This window comes from Ictidomys tridecemlineatus, chromosome 4, assembly GCF_052094955.1.
Source record: "Ictidomys tridecemlineatus isolate mIctTri1 chromosome 4, mIctTri1.hap1, whole genome shotgun sequence".
NCBI classification, from domain to species: Eukaryota; Metazoa; Chordata; class Mammalia; order Rodentia; family Sciuridae; genus Ictidomys; species Ictidomys tridecemlineatus.
The window spans coordinates 99,241,013-99,264,546 of record NC_135480.1 but is presented as its reverse complement, the minus strand read 5'-3'; the positions used below and the strand labels follow the sequence as shown (position 1 = coordinate 99,264,546).

The window sequence follows — 23,534 nt, the reverse complement described above, 5'->3', positions numbered from 1 at the left end:
ATAAGTCGAGGGGAGGGGATTAGGGAAGATGAAAGAGGAAGATGAGAGAAGGAAGATCTTTCACCGTACTACTCTTACACAGACTGCCACGGACCCCGAGAACTTGGTGAGGTTTTGTTCCAGGGGAACTTTCCTGGTCTTCTCACTGTGTGGTTGTCACAGACTGAACTCTGTTCTCCCCAAGACGGGGGAATGGTGCAGGGCCGGGCCCCTGCTGGAGGGGGAGACCAGGAGAGGAGGCCTGATGGTTTGCAGGGGAGTGAGAGAAGAAACCCAGCGCCTTCCAGAAGGGGCAGAAGGCAGAATGGAGCCCTTTGCTCAGCCTGACCCAACACCAGCCCAGGGAACTGAGCAGAAACACGGATAGGCAGCTCAGATTCTGGGGGTGTCACTCAGGCAGCTTTCTGCCCCAGCTCCGAATCTGGAAACCAAAGAGAGCTACAAAACCCACTTCTTTGGTTTAACCAGTGGGCAAGTGGCAAAATGGCAAATGTCACCCTCCCCGTTACATTTAGGCCATGAAGATTCCCACTGGGCCTGGGAATGTGATGAGGCTTCTGTGGGGTCAGAAGGTCAGAGGCTGCTGCAGCACTCAAGGTGAGGGAAGGACAGGGGAAGATTTGTGAGTGTCACACTGGAGTGGGTGGGGGCTAAGGGGACGCTCAAAGTTCAAACCCAAGGCAGATGGGCTTTGACGGTCCCAGCTAAAGACCTTTCCAGTTGTGCCCTTCTTTAAAATTGGCGGAAAGACTGACTTTGGCAGGATGAACCAACGATAGCTTTGTTTTCTTTGGGGCAACCAGCCGAAGCAGCTGCGGCTGATTTTAATGAGACGTAATAATAGTCTATCAGTTCTGCGAGCTATAGACTGAGCCCACCGAGGGAACCTGCTCAACCCCCCAAATGATCAGACTTGTCAAAATATGATCATTTTGTTCCTTATTATAAATGAAAAGAAGAGATGATTTAAGTGTCATCCTCTGGGTATGTGAGCTAGATTCCTATAAATCAATCATCCAAAATAAACTCTTTGGAGTGATTTCACTACAAATATGCTGCAAACAATTTCTTTAAACAAAGCATAAAAGTATTACTGTAACTCTCCAACATCAAAATGGCTTTAGACATGCATTATTGGGTGGAGTTTTTTTTTTTTTTTTTTTTTTTTTGCTTAAAATCCGTTATTTATGGATTTGCACCTGACAGGCAAAGTCAATGACACCCACCTGCTGGAAACCTCCCACTTGCCTGTGTGTCAGGGCACCACCATGAAAGAGGGGGAAGAAGAGGGTGCCCAGGGTAGGTCCCCAGCCTTTGCAGATGGGATATTCTGCATTTGCATAGTGGCTCTCCCTATCAAAGGGTGGTAGGCACATAACTCTCACCAAGAGCCCCTGTTTGAATCTGATTCTGGGTCAGTTACTTACTAGGCATCAGACTTGGGTAAATCACATGATGCCTCTTTTCCTCAGTTTTCTATCTTAAAATGAGGATGGTGGTGAGCACCATAGTCTCTAATTCATTGGGTTGGGAAGAGCCAAGCAGGGTAAATATGGGGAAGCACTCAGAATAACATGCCAGTACCAGGGAAGTGTCAGCTATTGTTGTTATTGTTATTATTAGGAACCCTGAGAGTTTTCTGTTCCCAAGGAAGGTACTAGGGAGCAAAGCTGGGGTTTCCCAAAAGACTCTATCTTCTTCCTTTTTTCTTTTCTCTCTCTCTCTCTCTCTTTTTTTTTTTTTTTTTTTTGGTACTGGGGGTTGAGCCCAGGAGTGCTCTACCCCTGAGCTACAGTCCCAGTTCTTTATATTTGTACTTTATTTATTTGTTTGTTTGTTTGTTTTTGAGACAGGGTCTTGCTAAGTTGTCAAAACTGGCCCCCAATTTGCAATCCCTCCTGCCTCTCAATGTCGATGTTTTCACTTATTTCTGTCCAGAAAACTGGACTTGCCAAGGATGATGAGCAACCCCATACCAGGTGGCCTTGAACCTCCCGTCTGCCCCTGAGGTGCCTGCCCTACCAGTCTCAGAAGGAAGACAGTCCCAGGAAGAGGCTGCTGGGCTCAGAGTTTTCCCACAAAGTGCCATTTGTCTATTAAGCCCCATGTCACAACCCTTTCCCTCTCTCTCCATTCACCTGGACAGGCACTTCTTCCACGCCACCTTTTTGTAGCGCTCCAATCTGTCCACATTTTAACAACCTTGTACCTCGGTCGAGATAGAGTCTGAAAAGTTTAATATCATGTCAAATGAGAGAGCCAATAAAACTTGACATTATTAATGTGATGTCAAGGGTTTTTTCCAACTGCTTAGGGAAAAAACATTGTGTCCCATTAAGTATAGCTCCTTGCACTGAGAAATATTAAGTGACTTTTCAATGACTACCAGCTGGAACTATTAGTTTTTCTTCATAAGCGTTGAAGCCGTCGATTCTGAGAGGCCAGTTGAGAACCTTTTATGAAGATGCTGGATGAGCCTGTGCAATCAGAAAAGCTTTTAGGTTTCCCTGGGATCCCTCTTTAAGTGGGGCTGGGTATGGAAATGGGGATATGAATTATTAAAAGACTTAAATACATTTGGCCAAGTGGGCATGAGCTCTGCTACTCCCTCTGTCCAGTTGTCCCCAAAGGACCACGTATCCACTCAGGAAAACTTAGTGTAGATTGTAAAAATAAGGAGAGAGTCCCAGAAAGAACAAACAGCAGGGCCCCCTCTCCCTGCCCACTGTCCCCCCCCCCCGCTAAGACTTCAGAAGCATCACAGTGGCCACAGAAGCTGCTAGAGCCACACACCCCACGGTTCCACTTAACAAGGGAAGGGGTGTGGCTGTTCCCTGCCTCTGCTCACCCTGGGCTTCTGGGACAGACCTTGTTGACGAGCTGCACAGGGCCTCTGTTTCCCTTGGCCCTGGGCCACAGTTGCTTCACAGCACGTGGCTTTCCATGTCGGGTTCCCTTCCCGGGAACAGGTCAGGACTTAAAATAAGCTGGCGTGACTCATGTCTGATTTGGGAGAAGCCTCACACAAGTGCCAGCTTTTCAGGAATGTGCAGCTGGGGCAGCTGAAAGCAGGCCTCAGCGGCTCAGCCTTTGGCTTCCAGAGGGTCAGGTGGTGCCTGCCCCTTCTGTGCTGCTTGGAAACCTGCACCTGTCCTATGCTTCCCTCTCCCCAGGGAAGCTGCTTCTGGAGCATTTACCCCATTTTCCACCCACCCCAACACCATGTGGCTTCTCTCCCCAGAGTCTCATCACTTTCACTGTGGAAAGTGACAGTTTATAGTTCCTCACCATGACACCTTTTAGAGGAATAGACCTACTGTTTCCATCTAAGGAACCCAGGGCAGAAGTGGCAGCTGAAATCTGGGGCTTGTTTGCTTAAGGCTGGTGTATTTATTCTCGGGTTGTGTTCCTTTTGGGAGATCAAAAGGAAGACAGGGACAAGCAAACAGAGCAGTCCTTATTTAGACTCTTCTGATGTTCAAGTGACATATTTCCCCTTCACCCTTTGCCCTCACTGGTCCTGCTCCATCTGTGAGGACATGACCCATGGGGCTGGCAGATGGAAGGCAGCCTGCTCTTAAATTTCACCCACCACTTAGAGACCCCTGGGGAAGGCGCCTTGGGCTGGCCCCTTGCAGCACCCTGTGCACTCACAACCTGTCTCTGCTGGTAGCAGAAGTGGACGAGGAAAACCCTGGTTCATGAATATTCCCTTTTCCATGAAAGATCAAGATTGAGATTCAGCCAAAGGGGAGCAGATTGGGGGAGAATTTGTCTCCTTCAGGTATAGCATCATTGATGGCAGCAGCTCCTCTCCTCTGAGATCTCTGGTCCCACTGATCTTAGGACAATAGGAAGGACAATTATTGTTATTGTGGAAGGGACTTAGTCTCCTGACTCCCACGATAGTGACCTTGATGAAGCTGTGAATCTTCACTGGTGTGGTAGCTCCCTTTGTGTAGAGCCCTGACCTCCCTCCCAGCTCATATGTGACAGTGCCTAACTGGCATCTTTCATTTTCTGGAACATGATCTAGTAGGTTCAGATAGCTGACTTGAGATTTGAGGTCATAACTAAAAAAAAAAAAAAAGTAGGAAAGTGTTAAGTGAAACTTAGCTAAGTAATGCAATATAAACAGGTCTGCAAACCCGAGCTTGTGTGGTACTTTAGAAAGGATAAGAGACTAGAAATAAGAGACTCCATCACAGTTGTTCAGGAGCAATTTCACTCTACCCTCTAGGCTTTGGCTGCATCCTAGAAAAGTGAAGAAAATAAGATCTGTCTGTACATACGTTAGAATTATTGTTAGGATCAACTGAAATATAGATACAAACATATCAGGAAAATAGGTAATTCACTTTTAAATATGAAGGAGTATGGCTCTTATCAGCTCACTGACCTTCTCAAAGGCAGTAATGAGGGTGTCCTCTACTACTGGGAGGGAGAATCAGATGATATTTAAGACCCTTTCCAGCTTAAGAGCCTATAGATATGTTCTCATCTTTCCCCTATAGGTTTCACTTAACCCACTCTGGGGTCGGGTGAAGAAGCAGAGTTTATGGGCCAAAAAGTCTCAGTATAGTTAGAATTAAAACCAACATCACAGACACACACACTACAACATGGATGAACCTAGAAGACATTGTGTTAAGTGAAAAAGAAAAATACTGTATGATTCCCCATGTATAAGGTGCCTAGAATAGACCAAGTCATACGAAGCCAGAGTGTTGGTTTCCAGGGCTGGGGGAGTGGGGTGGGTGTGAGGGGGTGTGGAGTTGGGTTTGATGGGTACAGAATTTTAATTTCGGAAGATGAAAAGAGTTCCAGAGGTAGACGGTGGTGATGGTTACATGACAATGTGAATGCACTTAATGTCAACGAACGGTATGCTTAAGAATTATTAAAGTAGTAAATTTTATGTTATGCATATTTAACCACAATTAAAAAAAAACTTATATCAGGCCACAGAGCTATTAGGTAATAAATCCCAGTTCAAACCTAAGACTCAGTTTAGCTACTAAAATGTACTGTCTTACATAATGAACTGAACTGCCACAGTCCCCCTATGAGTTGGAAAAGCAGTCCTATTTCCTGTCGCATCAATGAGGGCAACAATAAAAAGGTTCTACCTTGACTTGTCATCAGTACCCCTAGACACCCAGTGTCTTACATTCCACAAAAATCTGGGGTTCTAGGAAAGCACTAAGTGTGAACTGTCCCGACCAAAATAGCCTAAAACCGTCCTTGGGCTCAGCAATCAGAGCCTTTCTCCGAAGTGAATGGAGAGGAATTGTTTCTCACTCCCTCTTGCTGCAGCTCAACCTTCCTTCACCTTCCTGCTTTAATGTCTTAATCAAGTGGCAGATGAGAGGAACTGATCCATGCAAAGGACAGAAGGTTCCACGAGATGTGTGGAACCCTCCGCTGCTCTCTTCCCCCGCCCCAGAGTCACCGCCCCACCAAAGAGAAAGACAGGGGAGACAGAAAAAGAAAGAGAAAAAGGCGAGGAGATTTTGTACCCTTAAGCCTCCACTGCCGCAGTTCAAAAGACCAATCTTTACTGAAAATAAATTTAAAGGAGAATTTTTGATGTATATTATGGTCTCTGGTGGTAGACAAGAGCGCTGCCGGCAGTATATGGAGTTATGCAAAGCCAAAGTGGGATTACTTAAAAGTGTCTGTAGTGCTTTGATTAACTGGTGTGTATTTTATTTTTTATATGACACAATCACAGGCCTACATTGATAATATCTTGCTATTATTGTTTGACACTTGAATCTCCTTTTGCCTATCACTTGGAAGCAGTCTTTGTTCAGTCTGGGGCAAAGGGCAAAGGATCAAGATGATCCCCAAAGGAATAAAGATGAAGACATACATTCCTCCCAGATTTAAAAAAAAAAAAAAATTGCAATGTATAAAATCCCTAGGACTTGTCACAGAAATCAGAGAACTGGCAGGTCAGACAAGATGACTCAAGAAACTGACCAAGTACTTGGCCTATAACAAGATTCAAACAACCTTCTGAGGCTCTTTGTGTCTGTCTGGAAAACATTACCCTATTAACATTACCCCATTAAGACATCCTCTGAGGATAAGGCTTAGAGTTGGTTATCAAACTCCAAACCCACCGTTCTGTGTCCTGCTTTGTAATGCTGATGCTGGAATGCTGCAAATTGCATTTCTCCTCTGCCAGCAGACACCTGGTGTTTCTGCAAATAGGGGGAGCCAAAGGGAGACTAGAAAGCTGGAGAAGGGAAGATAGGATTTGCTCTTTCCTGTTCCTTGCCAGTGTCATGCCACCATAGGACCATTGCACCCCAGCTGCAGTAGTCTCCAGCTTCTTAGTATCAACCTCACTGCACCCACCCAAAGGTCCCCACAGCAGCCAGGAAGCACTTTTCCCTTTGAGGTCTAGGTCCCAGCTCTGGAGGTTCCCTCCTTAGAGCTTCTAAGTTCTGATAACTCCAAGCTCTTCCCTTTGTTCTCCCAAAGAAATAATTGTGTCCTCCCATTTAACCAATCCCCTGTATAAAATCGTTTCTGCAGAGATGCCTAGAGTGGCTTCTGTTTTCCTGACTGTACTATGAACAACACAAGCTCCTTGAAACACAATTGTCTGAGCACTTAGGAACAAGGGAAGGGGGCACCATTATCCCTGAGGTGAAGATTGATGCAGACCATAGGTGGTTAGGAGAAGAGACTCATCTAGCATGTCACCACAGCACTGAGCAGGAAGAATTCTACTGGAGGTAAGGCTGAGAGTCCTGCAGAATCTTTTCCACCATGCTGGGAAGGAAATGAAAGGTGAGGCAAGGAGAAAAATCCACTCATTCCTTTGCTTTTGGAGCCTTTTCTGACAAAGGTATGGGCCACTGGGATGCACCCTCTTTGTTCCTAGAATGGGCAGGAAGCTGTTTTCCTGGCTGGCTTTCTTCAACTGAGCTTCTTGCCATCCCCTGTGGAGCTCACAAGGACAAAATTAGAGAGTACTTTTGCTGTCTAAGTTGAAGTATGAGTCTAACTCCCCCTGCACCCTACTTCCCCACATCCCTGCTCTGAGCCTCACACTCTGCACACCTGACGGACTTGTCTGAAGCCTGGGCAGGGCATCCCATTATTGACCCCATCATCTCATCTGCTGGTGTCTAAAGATTGGAGCAAAGTCTCCATGGCCACTGTGCTACCAGGGGTTTGAAGGCACGAGCATCCATTCTGGTGTTTGTGTTCTTGGCCTTTTTGCCTCCCTGCTGCCCTAGTAGTATTAACCTAGGACTCTCAGGGGTCATTTCATTTCTCCCCAAAGCCAGATTCTCTGTCCTCACTTCCTCCAACCATGGTGAGGAGTCCTTAAACCATTTATCCTTCAGCTATGTGCCTTCTCATTCATTCAGGGAGATCTCCTTCTAACATAGTGAGGACAGAAGACCCGGCCTCTTTTGAGCTGTGTGACTTTTGGTAAATTGATTAATCTCTCTGAATTACGATCTTCTTGCTTGAAAACCTGGGCAAAGACTGTCTACTTCACAGGGTTGTTGGGTGGGTCAAATATGATAATATATGTGAGAGCATTTTGTGCGCAGTAGAGTCCTGTACAAATGGGAAGTAGTATTATTGCAACCGTTGCTGCCCAAGTCACTCACTATATTATTATTATCTAAGTCCTCCTTCTGGTGCTTTAACCTCATTTCTTTTTGCTCTGTCTTGTTGGGTAATGGCTGTAGATTTCTCCCTGGGGCCCCAGCTGCACGGGCAGGAGCAGGCCAAGGCAGCCTATGTGTCTCCAGTTCTGATTCTCAGAACCTGCTCCAGACCTCTGGAGGTTCAGACCTCCCCAGGGCATGGCCCAAGCTGTCCCTGAGGGGCTATATTTTTAGGCCTATCCAGTTCCAACTGTGGAGCCTCCTCAGACCAGGCTGGCAGGAGCCCAGCCAGCATCTGCATGAATCATAACTGCCTGCGGCCCATTATGCAGGGCAGGGTGGCTGCCGGAGAAGGCCAGGGCATGACCTCAAAGGTCCCTGGATAATTTATTGCCTTTTGCTTCATGGGATAATTTGGGCCTTTTCCCAGCCCTGGGGAAATGGCTTCATCCCCTTTCTTCCCCAAGGGTTAGGTGAATTCAACACCCTTCATTCTCTGCCTCATAGGAATAAATAATGGGACCAGGGAGGTTGGGAGAAAAAAATGTAAGCACTCCCATGTACAATGTTCTATATTAAATTTAAAATATATATATATTGAAGTGAGGACCAGCCTTCAAGGATCTCATAAGGGGAATGAAAATCATCCTCTATGGAGACATTGCTACACTCGTACAATCAATCCAATAGCACACGTGCCAAAACAGAGCCGGGCGGTGGGACTATCAGATTTAGGAAGGATTAAGAAAGACAAGAGGTGAGCAGGGAATAGTTCTTAGATAACGTTCATTTTCCTTTCTTTACCAACAAGTGTTTTGCAGGAAATTAGAAAATAAGTAAAAAGAAGAAAATAAAAATCACCCACAAGCCCTGCTTGAAGATAACCACTATCTACAGGTTGATACATGTCCTTCCAGACATTTTTCGATGCATATATTTATATTCATACAATTTTAATAAAAATCAAATTATTCTGGGTGTACTATTTTATAACCTACTTATTTCACTTAATTTCTCATGTCAATAAATATATATCTTCATTATTTTTAATCACTACTCAGTACTCTATTGTATGACTCTCAGAGGGAATGTGTATTTATCTTCCCAGTTTTCTATTACTGGACATCTTGGGGATTTCCAGTCTTGTGCTACCTTAAACAACGATGCAGAGAACATCCTGGTACTTAGCCCTCTGCACACATGTACGATGATCTCTTTAGGTTAATTCCTAAAAATAAATGTACCGAGTCAAATGATAAACACATTTCTGAGGTGTCTATTATACTCTGTGTGTCTTCCCTTAAATCTTCAACCAAAGTACTTGTAACCAACAGAAGACTAAGAAGATTTAAATTGGCCTTTGAAAGTAGGGAACAATGTGGATTGGAGACTTGGACACAAATTTGGGATGGGAAAAGCAGGTACAAGGCACTGAGATGGTTTCTACACAAGTGTTTGCTTTGTTCAACAAATGTTTATTTAACCCTGAGCAGTATGCCTAGGCACTGTCCCCAGCTCTGAGATGTGATCTAGCGAGTAACTTAAAACTTCTCTGCTGGGCGTGGGGTGGCGCATGCCTGTAATTTCCCAGTGATTTGGGAAGCTGAGGCAGGTGGATTGCAAGTTCAAAGCCAGCCTCAGCAACTTAGAGAGGCCCTGTCTCTAAACATATAGAAAAGGGCTGGGAATGCAGCTTAGTGGTTAAGCACCCCTGGATTCAAGAGGAAACTTCTCTTTTTTCTCACATGTGAACTAGGAACAGTAATAGGCTGTAACTCTGAGAGTTGTTGTGAGAACTGAGTTAATGTGTATAAGGAAGTTAAAGTGGGAGGCTGGTAGAATGTTCGGCGTTAAGAAGAAGTCCTGGTTCAGTCCCTGTTAGTCCACAGCTATTGACCCAAATGAGTAATTTATCCTTTGAAGGCTCATTTTTTCAACTCTACTGTGGGGATTATAGTCCCTACGTCATCTGGCTGTTATGAGGGTAAAATGAACTTGGGAACATCAGGGCTTAACATAAAGTACCTTTATGAAGCTCCATAACCACTAACCCTTACTACTGTGCTTTGGGAGGCCAACCCACACTGAACAATCTTTGGGCCCCTTTATGGAGACCCCAAGGGTTGGGGTAGAATGGTCCAGCTGGTTCTGAGAAGACAAAGGAGCAAAAGAAAATAAAACTGAAGAAAAAAAAAAAGATGACAGTGCCCACCTATATGGCCATGAGTCCCCCAGGCAGGGTCATTTCTGTCTCACCCCAGCATTTCCCCTTCCTGCCCATTGCAATGGGCTCTGTGAGACAAGCATGCAGAGAACTCCTCAGAGACTCTCCTCAAGTCTCTCACACAACAGGTGCCACTGAGCATCTCTGGGAGCCTGTGATCTGCCTATTTGTCCAGTGACTGCCTGTCAATCTCCCTCAGTGCCACTTCGGATAAACAACTCTGAGAGAGTGACATCTTGATATATCAATTCCATCTGAGAGTCCCCTGACAGACTTCCCAGTTCCTGAGTCCTCAGGGATGATGCATGGTCCAGCATCAGCACTGACAGACCCTTCCCACCACACTGGACTCTGTGTCAGCCTCATGCCTGTCAAGGCAGACTCCAGATTTCTCCTCAGACCAGCAGAGTTTCACCATCCCTGCGAACTTCCCAAAGAGAAAAATGTGTCTGTCCATCCATCCATCCATCCATCCAACCACTCTTCCATGCATCCATCCTTCTAGTGAACATGTCAGGTCAAATCCAGGGTTAGCAGAGGCTCAATATGGAGGGAAGACAACTGAGGTCATTGTCCCAAGGTCAATGGGTTTCTGGGTTCCAAAAATGGCCCTTTTACCTATGTTCCTGCAGCTCTAAAAATAAGTCATTTAACTTCTCTTATATGAGATAGCTGCAAATATCTCTGCTCCACAGGTACTAAGAGGCTTTAAACAATCATTGGATATGAACCTCAATGAGAGAGCCTCATCAGGTTTAACTGTCTTTATATTCATCCATTGAACAAACACATATTGAATGTCTATTATGTGCCAAGAACTATTCTAGTGTTGGGAAGATTGCAGTGAACAGACTAAAAAAAAAAAAAAAAAAAAAAACTCTTCAGCCATGGAGCTTATAATCTAATAGGAAGACATGGAAATTAAACTCAGATATATATTGCTGGACACGGTGGCACACTCCTATTATCCCAGTAGCTCGGGAGGCTGAGGTAGGAAGATGGAAAGTTCAAAGCCAGCTTCAGCAACTTAGTGAGGCCCTAAGCAACTTAGCAAAATCCTGTCTCAAAATAAAATAAAAATTTTAAAAAAGGGGCTGGGGATGTGGTTCAGGCACCACTGGATTCAATCTTTAGTACCAAAAAAAAAAAAAAAAGAATGTTATATGGTTATAAGTGCTATGGAGAAAAATGGATAGAATAAAAGGAATGGAGATTCTTCAGATTGAATTTTAAAGAGAGAAGTGATAAATACCCACTCTGAGAAGGTGATACTTGACTAGAGACCTGAAGGAGGTGAGGGAACAAGTCATGTGTGTTCCAGGCAGAGGAAACGACAAGTGAAAAGACCCGAGGTAGGAATTGCTGGTGTGGGCCAGGAGGGGCAAGGCAGCCCCAGAGGCTAGAAGGGGATAAAGAAGGGGGGAGTTCAGGGGATCACATATGTAAAGGCCTGTCAGGAAGGACTCTGGACTTCATGCCAAGGGATGTACAGAGGAGAGACATGATCTGACACATTTTAAAACAATCACTTTGGTACTGTACTGGGGGAAAAAAGAATGTCCATAATAATAACAGTTAATGCTTCCATAGCTCTTCCTATGTGCCAGGTGCCATTTTAAGTTTGTTGTGCAGATTAACTCATTTAATCCTCCTAACAACCTCAGAGGTATATCCATTATTGTTCCCATTTTGCAGAGGAGGAAAGAAATGCACAGAGAAATTATAGTTGTCTTGCCCTGGTCACACAGCTGGTAAGCAACGGAGCCAGGTCCTGAATTGAGGCAGTTTGGTTCCAGACTCTAGGACCTTCTCCACCCTACTCTGCTGCTGAATCAGAGTTGGGAGCAATGAGAGTAGTATCAGGTCGAGGCACACACATAGGGCAGTGATAGTGAACACAATGGGTCAGATTCTGGCCATATTTGTAGGTAGAGCCAAAAGGTTTTGCCATCAGACCAGATGGTGTGTGAAAGAGAAAAAGAAATCAAGTTGTGTTTTTGATCTGAGCAATTGGACAGGTGGAATTTTTTTTTTTTTTTAACTCTGGTAGAGAAGACAAAGGAACTGAAAGAATGGGGATTGGTTTGGAACTCGCTGTTTGAAATTCTCATGGACGCTTAAGTGGTAGGAGATGTGAACTTGGAAGAAACTGAGGTTCTGAGAGTCTCAAGTCAATGTCATAGAGCTGGTTAAGGAAAGTGAGGTTAAACTCTTCAAATTGGAGCAGTTCCTCCTCTTTGTGCACCCACACACTTTTCCAATCTCCAAGTGGGATGAAATCTACTCTTCCACATCATAAGTCTATCACAGTGGAAATCAAATGCTGGCTCAGAGTGAGGTGTCCTCTCTTCTCCTCCCATGCTCAGGTGACAGTGTGTGCTCGTCTGGAGTGGGAAGGGGTGTTGAAGAGGACCAGTAACCTAGGTGACTATCTCCCCACATGGTGAGGGAGAGGCAGCTTTAAATGTTTACCCAATTCTGTCATTTCCTCCAACTGAAAGGAGGAACCCCGAGACTTTCTGGAATGGGGGCAATTGGGCCGCCACAGAAGACTGTTTCGTGTTCACTGGGAGATGGGCAATGGCGTGGGGGTACCGAGGCAGCCTCCCAGTGTGGAGCTGGAAAGAGCTGCTGGTGTTTATTTGGGTGGCGAGCTGCTATTTAAAATCAGGCTTTGTTTCTGAAAATGAGACAGCTGGGGCTACATTTGGTGGATAAAGACATTTTGTTGAACTTTCAAAATGGGGTATTATTTTCCATTTACACTTATTTCACGGAGAATTGTAAGAAGATGAGATTGTAGACGTGTCTGTGATATGCAGTAATGAGTGATGGATCTTTGAAGGTAAAAATATCTCTAGGATATTTCTTTTTCTTTCTCATTTTTCCCCCCTCTCTCCTATCTCCCTCCTCCAGGTCTCAGGTTGGGTGGGTTTAGATTTTGTTTTGTTTTGTTTTTTTAATATCGAAATGGAGAGTGTCTCTACTGGGAGTATAGACTGTTCTCTGCTCAATGTTTGTCTTAATAAAGGTTAAAAGAAATGAAATAATATTAGAAAGGCTCTCAGGAGACAGGAGCACCATATGCCTCCAAGTCCCTGGATTGTTGGGGAAGGAGGCGGTAGAGCAGGACTAGGGAACCCATAGGGCAAACCAAGCTGCCCCCTCTAGGCCACCCACCCGGAGGCTGGGAAACAGAACAAAGGATCCAAGGGAGACCAGGAGGGCTGCAGGAGAGGAGAACAAAGAAAGGAGAGGCATTCTGGTTCCAGGAAGGTGCTATCCCCTCTCTCCATGTTCAAGCCCCCCCACCTTTCTCTCTCTCTCTCTCTCTCTCTCTCTCTCTCTCTCTCTCTCTCTCTCTGTCTCTGGGGACAGGCACTGGGAAGGGAAGGTGTCCCAGAGAAGTCAGGTTGCATATCTTTCCCCTGTTGCTCTCCACCTCCTCTTAATTGCCTTGGAAGAAACCCAAGAACACACATACTAGAAGGAAGAGAAGCATTCAGCTTGATTTCCTCGGATAAGAATTTGTATAAGGCAAGCCAATTGTGTTTATTGAATAAATAAAATGAATGGATCATTAATCTATCACTCACTCTATCAAAGAATCAATACCTGAATCAGGAAATAATTTAGGAAGCCATGAATTTGGCATAACCAAATTCTTTTCTTAACCTTCTGCTCCAGAACACAGACTTTGAGATCTTTGTGCATTGACGAGGTCAGAAAATTCTTAAAAGAGAAAAAAAGAAGCTACCACCATCAAAATCCTTTATCTAGCTATGTCCTTATAAAAATATTAGGAAGCCTCCCCATCCCACTGAACCCATTGTGTATAAAGATGGAGTAGCCCAGAAATAATTTTTTTAAGGAAAAGAAATATAGTTTTCAATATATTGAGTTCATAGCAGATACTGCTTGCTTATAGTCTCACCCAGACACCAGTCAGGATTAAATTTTCGTGTTACAACTTTCAAAGGTCCTCTTCATGATACTCCCAACTTCTCTGTGTGCTTTGAGCACCAATGCCCTCCTTCCTAGCACTACTACTCCCCAGTGTGATACTATGTGCCCTCTTCCTGGTAAGCTCAGGAGCAAGGCCTCTGTCTTCCTCTGTTGGAGTCTCTTTGCACCTCCAATCCCAGCCCCATGATGGACAGCCAGGACCATCAGTAGACATCCCTTCCATTGAACTCAGAGTGGTCATGTCATGAGTTTGAGCTTTTCTCCCAAGCACCATATTTTATGAAACTATAGCAGATTGGTCAATCAATGGTCAATTATAAATAACAGCTTGATTGTTTAAGGCTAAATATCCCAGAGTCACCATTGATATCTCCTGGGACATAGCATAAATTGCCCTGACACTGGAACTGGGGAGCCAGTCTCAAGGATAAAACAGCATTTCACAATGAACTACTTCATGCCTTAAAGTAGCTGAGAACTTGGACCCAGGGGATTCCATTGAGAGACAGTGAAGTCTTTGAGCTGAGGTTAATAAGATCATAAGAAGCAAGAAGGGAAGAAATATTTGTCTCTGAGAGCATAATTTATATTGTATAAATTGAGAAGGGCCACCTGCAGATCAGACACTCAAGAATGGAGAAGCAGCCAGAAAAATTTCTCCAGTCTGGGAAGAAAGGACAGAAAAGAGGCCAGAAGTTCTCAACAGCTTAAAGTTGATAAATTTTTGTATGTGTTGGCACTGGGGAGCTTTATCACTAAGATACATCCCCAGCCCTTTTTATTTTGTATTTTGAGAGAGGGTTGCTTAGGACCTTGCTAAATTGCTGAGGCTGGCTTTGAACTTGTGATCCTCCTGCCTCAGCCTCCTGAGATGCTCGATTACAGGCATGAGTCACCATGCCCATCCAGAGTTGATAAGTTCTGTGGGCTGCACCAGGGTAGAAGATAGAGTGATCTGCTCCCAGACCTCCATCTCTATCTCATGTGGAGCAAGAGAGGGATGGATGGAGGAGGACACAGAGAAGAAAGAAAGCAAAGAAACTCCTCTTAGGCTGAGGAGGCAACAGGTTACCTTGTGAGTGATGATCAGGGTGCTTCAACTCCTTTTCCTTATCTAGAAGCAGAAATGTTCTCTTTCCCTAACACCAGGATCTGTGGAAAGAAAATGTTTTTCCTGAAGACAAAGAAATCCCAGAATGTCAGAGAAGGAAGGGACCTTGGGCTCACTTTGTCCAACCTCTGCCTTACCCATGCAGCTCAGAAAAGGGGCTCTGGGTGGCTGAAATTAAAGCCACTCCTCCTCTAGTGCTCTGTAAGTTCTACCTCCCACACTCACCCTCACCAGGGAAACAGGTTGCCAGTAAAGAAAAGTCCCCAGCTCTGCAGGTCCTGCCTGCTTTTCTCCATTCCTCATCAGTGAGGCCTGAATTTTGAAAATCACCATCTCCAGCCTGACATGTGTGTAAATTTCAAGAAAGAAAGGAAAGACAGCAGGGTAAGGAGGCCTCTGCAAGGTGAGGAGTGGTCTTCCCCTACTTCGGAGAAGAAAGACAAGAAGCCTGGAGCAGGGGTTCCCAAATGCCAGTCCTCTAAAAGGCATTGGAGGAAATTTGTGAAAAACACAGAAAACCTTGCCCATCCCTGAAAAATTTGGCCTCCTTACCTCTGGCATGGGAATCTGTGTTTTGAATGAGAACCTTTGGTGATTCCGACATATGGATCAGGCACCCTGTTCTAGAGGGTGCTGGGAAGCATGGCCTCTAACCATGTGTATGGATGCACAGGGATGGATTTCTTTTGTTCATTCATTAAAATGAGGACAGTCCCCGCTCCCTCCCTCTGACAGCCCTAACATGTTGGTGAAGACCACAGGATCAATGGATAAGGAAAGACATTGGACTCCTCTGTTGATGCTCTGTCATCTAGGATCTTTTAAATTCAGGGTTTGATTATTATCAGTTCTATCACCAAGTCCTAAAGGAAAAGGCTGATCCAAAGCGGCTCCATCCATGTGTGTCCCAAATTGACTCCTCACCCCATGGTCCATATTTTTCCAGTCCACCCAAGACATGAACCTGAGCAGCTGACCCCATTCTGGACTAGCCCTTGATTTAAGGCCATGGGGGAAGTAATTAAAGATAATTGATGCTGCAATTTCTAAATGAAGACATTCTGCGACCTAGGCAGTAATTAATCACCTCCCCTCCCCTCCCTCTCTCTCCCACCCACCCAAGCCTGCATTCAGTTCAAATGAATCTGGGTCTTTATTTTTTGCATACACAGGCCGACTTCCAATTCCCCCCAGAACTTTGTCACAATCGACACTCGTTCATTACACCACAGCTCCACTACAATGCTCCCCACTGAACATTTTTTGATGTGTGCTGAAGCTAACCAAAGGACCTATCTACCGATGGCTTCTGACCATCTTACTCCCCCATGTCCACAATGGAACGTTCCAAAAAAGATAAAGAGCAAAGCGGCCCAGTAGGCAAATGTCAACCATCTAGGTTTTCTGCACAAGGGCAGGGTTTTAAGTGCCCCACACTATTGTAAGCTGATAACATATATAACCCATCTGGTCATGGCCTGCCTTCCCTCCCAGGGTGGGCAAGGGATTATTGCTGTTTTAACGCTGGGAGACTCCAAGCTTGTAAAGAGCCTTGTGCTCTGAACAGAGGGACAGTTACATAAGTCCACGGAGCTCTGGCACTGCAGGACGGCAGGCTCCAAGTGGCATCTAATTACAGGGAGGCTGATGGCTGCTGTTGAAGATGCTGTCACAGGACCCAGGTCTCAGCCTGCTGATGTCCTGCCAGCAGTTGCACTAAAACGGAAATTAAGCGCAGTGTCATGGCCATTTAGGACATTAGGAACGGAAGGCGCCCGGGAGCTGCTTCCTGGCCCCTTGCCTACCTTATTAACAAGGTGCAAACGAGGACCTGGGCTGGGAGAGGGAAACAGCTGGAGGAAAGAGACCTTCTCTGCAGGTGGAGACATGAGGAGAGGAAGAGGATGCGGGGAGGCTGTGTCCCAAATCACCTTGGCTGAGAAGAAAATTGGCTTGATAAATGAGGAAAAGTCATCAACCTCTTCATGAAACCCTTTAAGGAGCATTTTCTAGGTTGCAAAATCTCTACGGTCCCTGGATTTTTCCTCTACCCCCCAATAAACACACACACACACACACACACACACACGCACGCACGCACGCGCGCGCGCGCGCGCGCGCGTCTATACACAAATGGAGAAGGCAATTATGGGGTTGGGGATATGGGTAAGGCCAAGTGACATCTACCTTCTTTGATGCCCATCTCTCATCATTTGTAATTTGCTTGAAACCTTCAGGCTAGTGGCTCTCTGCAAGGCTTCACCAGCCTGCCAAGTTCTCTAGCTCAGAATCTGGGGAAATCCTAGCGTTGGCCAGGCTCCAGCTGTGACCAGTACCAGGGCTATTTACTAAATAAAGACCACAAGCCCCAGACCTGGAGGATGGAGCTGGAGCTAGCTGTTCTGTGGCTCACTCACCCCCGCCTCCACCCACCACACACACCCTAATCTTATTTCTCCTCAGTCGCCCTGACCTTTATTTCTGGCAGTTGTCCGGGCTTATGACGGACAAGGCTCCTCGTAGAAGATGTACTCGGATGGATTTGAGTAACTCAGCAAAGGGAATGAACACCATGGCTGTCCTCTGCCCGTTCTTCAGCCTGTTCCCAAGGAAACACACGCACCCCGCAATGGGGCTTTTCTCACTCCTGGCCCAAGTCAGGCAGGGCTGGAGGATCCCAGGAGTCTTAAGACAGCCAGCCAGAACCTTCCACGCAGTGCCCTGCTCTCGTGTTTCTTTGCCAACAGCTGTAGCAGAGGTGAACTGGGACATGGGAAACACCAGCTCCCTTTGGATAGGGGGGAAAAATTAAAAAGCCCGTTTTTCTGTCCTGTCAGGTCTATTTAAGTATTTAATGAGGTGAGATAGTACCAATAAATTTAACATGGCACAATAACTCTGATGATGTGGGCCACAGACTAATAAGCTTCCATCCCAGGGACAGAAGAGTGATCTTGCCTTCGCTAGATCTTATCGGGTTTGATTGCTTTGTTCAGATATTAAAAAGGTTGAGCAAGGACTTTCGGGCACTGCCACAAATCTGTGCGTATCCTCCCGGCTGAGATAGATTGAAGCCAGGCCGAGGACTACCAGGCTGTTTATTTTAATTGACAATTGAGAGGAGTGGAATAGGTAGAGGGTGGAGGGTGGGCGAGGAGTCACAGGGGCCCGTGACTGGATGGTTTCTGGGTATTTTCTCCTTCTCTTCAAAGTCTGTAACAAAGCTTCCAATACAAGGAGCTATTCAATTGAGCTTCTGTTTCAGAAACTTCCAGGAGCCTCTTCCTCACTTGTCTTGGAGCTAGGAGGCAGGCCACTGACCCCATGCATCATCCCTGATTTTTGTCCTTCCAAGGTATGAAGCCTGCCACAGACATTTCCTAGCTCATTGGGTCCAGCCTACCTCCTCCTTTCACAGCCTGTCCTTCCCTTTCTCTGTAGACTTTTGAAACAATCCCTACAGTTCTTGAAGCTCAGGGGCCACAAAGTGGCCTAATCAATCCCCATAGTGCAAAGCACAGATCAGAATCTCTAGTGTCATATGAATATTTTGGAGGTAGGTGAAATAACTTTATGTGGCATATGAGTGAACATTTTTAACTTAATGTTTAGCTATTTATATTAATGTGTGCTGTGTGTATTATAAAAATACCATTGATATGTCACAGATACTGTTTCCCAGGATGAGGCCCAAGGTAGACACAAGGTTTTAAAAGTAAGTCAAGTTCAGATAATTATTAAATACTAGAAATAATGATACAGTAAGTGTCCCATGAGTAAAGTTTGGGAAACACTATATTAGCTGACTTAATTGCTAGCTGATGTGTGGGTGAATTGTTTGGTAAGTTATTAGCTTTTAGATTGACAGATCTTTTCCCAACATTTTATTATGAAAAATTTCAAACATAACAGAAAAGTTGAAAGAATTGTACAGCAAACACCCATATACCTACGGCCTAGATTCTGCAATTCACATTTTGCTGTATTTATCACTGCTGCTCCATCTGTCCATCTTGGTCTCCTCCGTCTATCTTGTGCTTTTGGATGCATTTCAAAGCAAATCAAAGACACCAGTGTACTTCACCCTTAAATGCTTCAGCATGCAAATCTTCGGAGTTCAATATTTATTATGGATTTTATTTTTGAAGTAAAATTTGCATACCACGAGATGCACAAATCTTAAGGATATCATTCAGTGAATTTTATTAAGTGCTTACATGCGTGTAACCCCAAACTCCTTTAAGAGATGGAATTACAGAAGATGGTCATCATCCCAGAAAATTTCCTAATGGCCCTTTCCAATTAAGCTCCTCTCCTATTTCCAGAGACCACCACTATCATGATTTTCTTCATTATTAGTTTTTCTTGCCTTAGAAGCTCATTTAAGTGGACTAACACCTTATGTATTCTTTGTGTAAATCTTTCACATTGTAAGGCACAGTGTTTTTGAGATTCATCTATACTGAGGCAGGTATCATTAGTTCATTCCTTTTTTATTCTGAGTAGAATGTCTCCATTTGTATTCATTCTCCTGTGGATGGACACATGAGCTATTTCCAGGTTGGTGCTATGATCGATAAAAGCAGTAGGAATCTTCTATAAATCTCTCTAGATATATACTTTTATTTCTCTTAGATAACTAGGAGTTGTATTGCTGGGTCATGAGATAAATGTCTACTTGATTTTAGAAAAAAAAAACAGGCTTTTAAAAAAAAATTTTAAATTTGTTTTAATTAGTTATACATGACAGTAGAATGCACTTTGATACATCATATATAATGAAGAATAATTTCTCATTCTCTGGTTGTACATGATGTAGAATCACTCCAGTCATACTGTTATATATGTACATAGGGTAAGGACGTCTGATTCATTCTACCATCCTTCTCCCTTACCACCTCCCCTCCCTTCACTCTCTTCTGCCTAATCTAAAGTAACCCTTTTCTTCCCTAACCTCCCCCCATTGTGAATTAGCATCTATATATCAGAGAAAAAATTTGGTTTTTAGTTTCGGGGGGATTTGGCTTAATTCACTTAGCATGATATTCACCAGCTCCATTTTATTGTGTGTATGTATACCACATTTTCTTTATTCATTCAACTATTGTAAGGCACATAGGGTTGGTTCCATAGCTATTGTGAATTGAGCTGCTATAAACATTGGTGTGGCTGCATCAATATGTAATATGCTGATTTTAAGTCCTTTGGGTATAAACCGAGAAGTGGGATACCTGGGTCAAATGGTGGTTCCGTTTCAAGTTTCCTGAGGAATGTCCATACTGCTTTCCATAATGCTTGCACCATGTTAGGCATTTTTCAGAAGCAGTTATGTACTGCCATCAACAATGTATCAGAATAAGTCTGATCTTTATCTGTGCCAACTTTTGATGTTGTCAATCTTTTTTAAGTTGAGCCATTCTGATGGTTGTGCAAAGTTATCTCATTGTTGAGAATTTTTTCATATTCTTTATTAAGTGTAAACATTCCTTAGTGAAGTTTGTGTTCAAATATTTGTCCATTTTTTGATTCTGTTGTTTATTTTCTCATTATTGAGTTATAGCACTTCTTTATATATCCTAGATACCAGTTCTTTGTCAGATATGCTTTTGAAAATATTCTTTCCCTGTCTGGCTCTCCCTGTCCCTACACTCCAGGGTGGGAAAGCATTTGTTTTCTTAACAGTGGATTTTGGTGAGCAAAATTTTCAATTTTGATAAAATCTAATTTGTAATTGATGTTATGATCATTGTTTTCATTTTCCTAAGATATCTTTGCTTTTCTCAAAGTCATGAAGATTTCCTAGATTTTCATTTTTAAATTTTATAGTTTTACCTCTTATATGCAGGTTGGTGATTCATCATAAATCAATTTTTGTATGTGGTAGAAGATAGAAAACAGGGTAAATTTTTTTTCTGTATAAATATCCAGTTGTTTCAGTAAAATTGTTAAAAGATTTTTCTTTCCTTCTTGATGGCTTTGCACTTTTTTTTTCAAAATCAAATGATAATATAAGTATGGGTCCATTTCTGGACTGTTATGCTCCATTGATTGATGGATTTTTAAAAAAACAAATTCTTAGAATATTAGAGCTTAACGGAAACTTACAGATTCTCTAATCTATGGACCTGTAAACTTAAGACCCCTTAAGAATCTGAGCCAGGCACGATAGCACATGCCTATATTCATAGCAAATTGTGAGGCTGAGACAGGAGGACCACAAGTTCAAAGCCTGCTTCAGCAACTTAGTGAGACACCATCTCAAAATACAGAATTAAAAGGACTGGGGATGTGGTTCAGTGGTTAAATCCCCAGTACCAAAAAAAGAATCTGATAGTTTGATAGTTTAGACCATCTTTAAAGAAATTACATATAGATAAAAATATTTACATATGAGTTAGGGGAGACCATTAACCCTTGAAGCCTTTATCCTGACCCTCACATTTTACAGAAGAGAAAGCTGAGGATTCGAGAAATGATGTGATTTGTCAAAGGCTATAGATATTAGCTAACGACAGCCGTAGAATTAAGGCCTTCTACCCCACTACGCTGGTCTCCTTGAAACAAAGTATGAGTAGCCATGAACGGAACCAAGTTCCAGAACCCATTAACCAAGAGCTTTACAACTATCCAGATTAGAAGATTTCATGGAATCATCAAACCAGAGGTAGATTCTGGTTCATAAGAGAAGGCTCCATGGAGAAGAAGGTATTTAAGTTGCACCAAAGAGATGCAGAGGAAGGATGCTCCCACCCGAGGCTCTAGAATGAGCAAACACTCCAGGGTAGGAAAGCAAGCTCCTCACAGCTGACTCTGGTCTGTGTCTGTATGAACCAATAGACGGTGCCCATTCTAGAAAGCACTCTGATGATCAGAACAATATTCCTGACCTTCCTTCAGGAAAAGAGCAAATAGCTGGAAAGAAACTTTCCGCAGCTTGGCATTTTTTAATACTATGTCCCTGAAGCTTTCAGTGAACTGAAGATTCTGTTTGGGGGTGTACTTAGAAAGGCAGGCTGAACCATCCTCAGGGTAAAAAAAAGGGAGGGGAAAAAAAGTTGAACAGAAAGATTTCACACGTTGGTATCGGCAGACTCCAAACTGCAACCCGTCTCTGAAATTGACTACTTGTGTGATCTTGCATATAACCTTTCTGACCTCTTGTTTCCTCATTTATAAAATGGGACTAATCATAACACTGACCACACTGGTTGTTAGGATATTTCAAAGAAATAAAATACATGAAAACATGTCATCCTGGGCAGAGAACAGCAGAGGAGGGTTGTCATTGTCATAAAGAATCACCTCAGGTTCCAACTTTAAAAGGCTACACTATTGGAGCTGGGCAATGACACAGAAGAAACCAAGGAAGCCATACTTACAGCCAATCCCTGAACAACACCTTCCCTCCCCAAAGGCACAGTGTAGATTGGAAATCCCAACTTCATACACTTTGACAGGTTTAATTTTTAACATTTCCACTCAAGGCTGTCTTTGAAATTTCTTTAACTCATTATACTGTGTCTTTGGGGATTCTAGGGAAAGGGGAGGAAAAGAAAAACTACACATCAATATTCCCCAGACTATACTGACTTTATCAGGCTGTAAGTATGGTTTTCTTGGTTATCAGTATAAAGTTAGAATACTTCATAAGTCAGTATAAGGTAGGATCTGCAGCAATAACAACCAACGTCAAGGTCATACTGACTTATAACAACAAATGGTATTATTTTTGTGAACCATAAAACATAGTACAGAATAGAACTGGGGACCCTCACTCCAGGCCTAGGCTAAGGGAGCAGCCACTATCTCAAACACTGCCAGTGACTATAATAAAAGAGAAGAGCATTTGGAAAGATCTTGTGTCAATAATAAATTGCTCTGGCACATGTGACTTCTGCTCACAACTGATTGTCACAACACCATACAGATGAACCCACCCGAAGGAAGCCAAGAAGTATAAACTCATCATATGTTATGAAAGTGAAAAACTGGAAATAGGATGAACAACTCCTACGACTTCCTTCTTATGTTCCCCTGGACCTGTTCTGTTTCACATTCAGAGGTTTTGTGAGCTGTGTCTCTTCTGTTTGGAATGCCTTTATCTCTTCCTAGAAAGTACCTATTCATCGTCTAAGATTCATTCACACTTCCCCTACTCTTGAAACCACTCCAGAACCCTTGTCACACAGTAGTGCAGTGCAAGGTTGAGTCTATGTGTTTGTTTCCTCACTACGCTGAGGACTCCTTCAAGGAACAAAATACATGCTCGTAAGATACATAAATGAATTCTGATACTTCTTTCACAAGACAGCCTGACCTGAACCTCCACCCACGAACATCTCTGTCATAGAAGGAGAAAAACAAGTTCGGCCACATCCTTTCGCTACCCTTCACTAGAATATAAACAGCCCTGATTTATGGATGGTTGGTCTTTATGAGTGTAAAAGCAAAGTGCATTTGCTAGAACCTGTACGTAGAAATTCGAATATTGATCTTTTCCCATACTAGGGATATGTAGTAAGATACTCTAGCACAGTCACAAAGGGAAATGCCCAGCACTCTGCAGTGGGCTGTGTTCTGAGTGAGGATGTTA

General features: G+C 43.7%; 1 long non-coding RNA gene across 10 annotated transcripts in view; it reads right to left on the bottom strand.

Annotated features, from left to right (window-relative positions):
• The window catches only part of LOC110598447 (uncharacterized), a 139,556-nt gene that overhangs the window by 74,245 nt on the left and 41,777 nt on the right, over nucleotides 1–23,534 (bottom strand). For 7 of the 10 annotated variants that reach the window (XR_013437905.1, XR_013437903.1, XR_013437906.1 and 4 more), the window contains exon 2: nucleotides 14,903–14,982. The exons of the other annotated variants lie outside the window; for them this stretch is intronic. This is a non-coding gene — a long non-coding RNA (uncharacterized LOC110598447). The remainder of the gene's footprint in view (nucleotides 1–14,902; nucleotides 14,983–23,534) is intronic. 10 annotated transcript variants of the gene reach the window in all.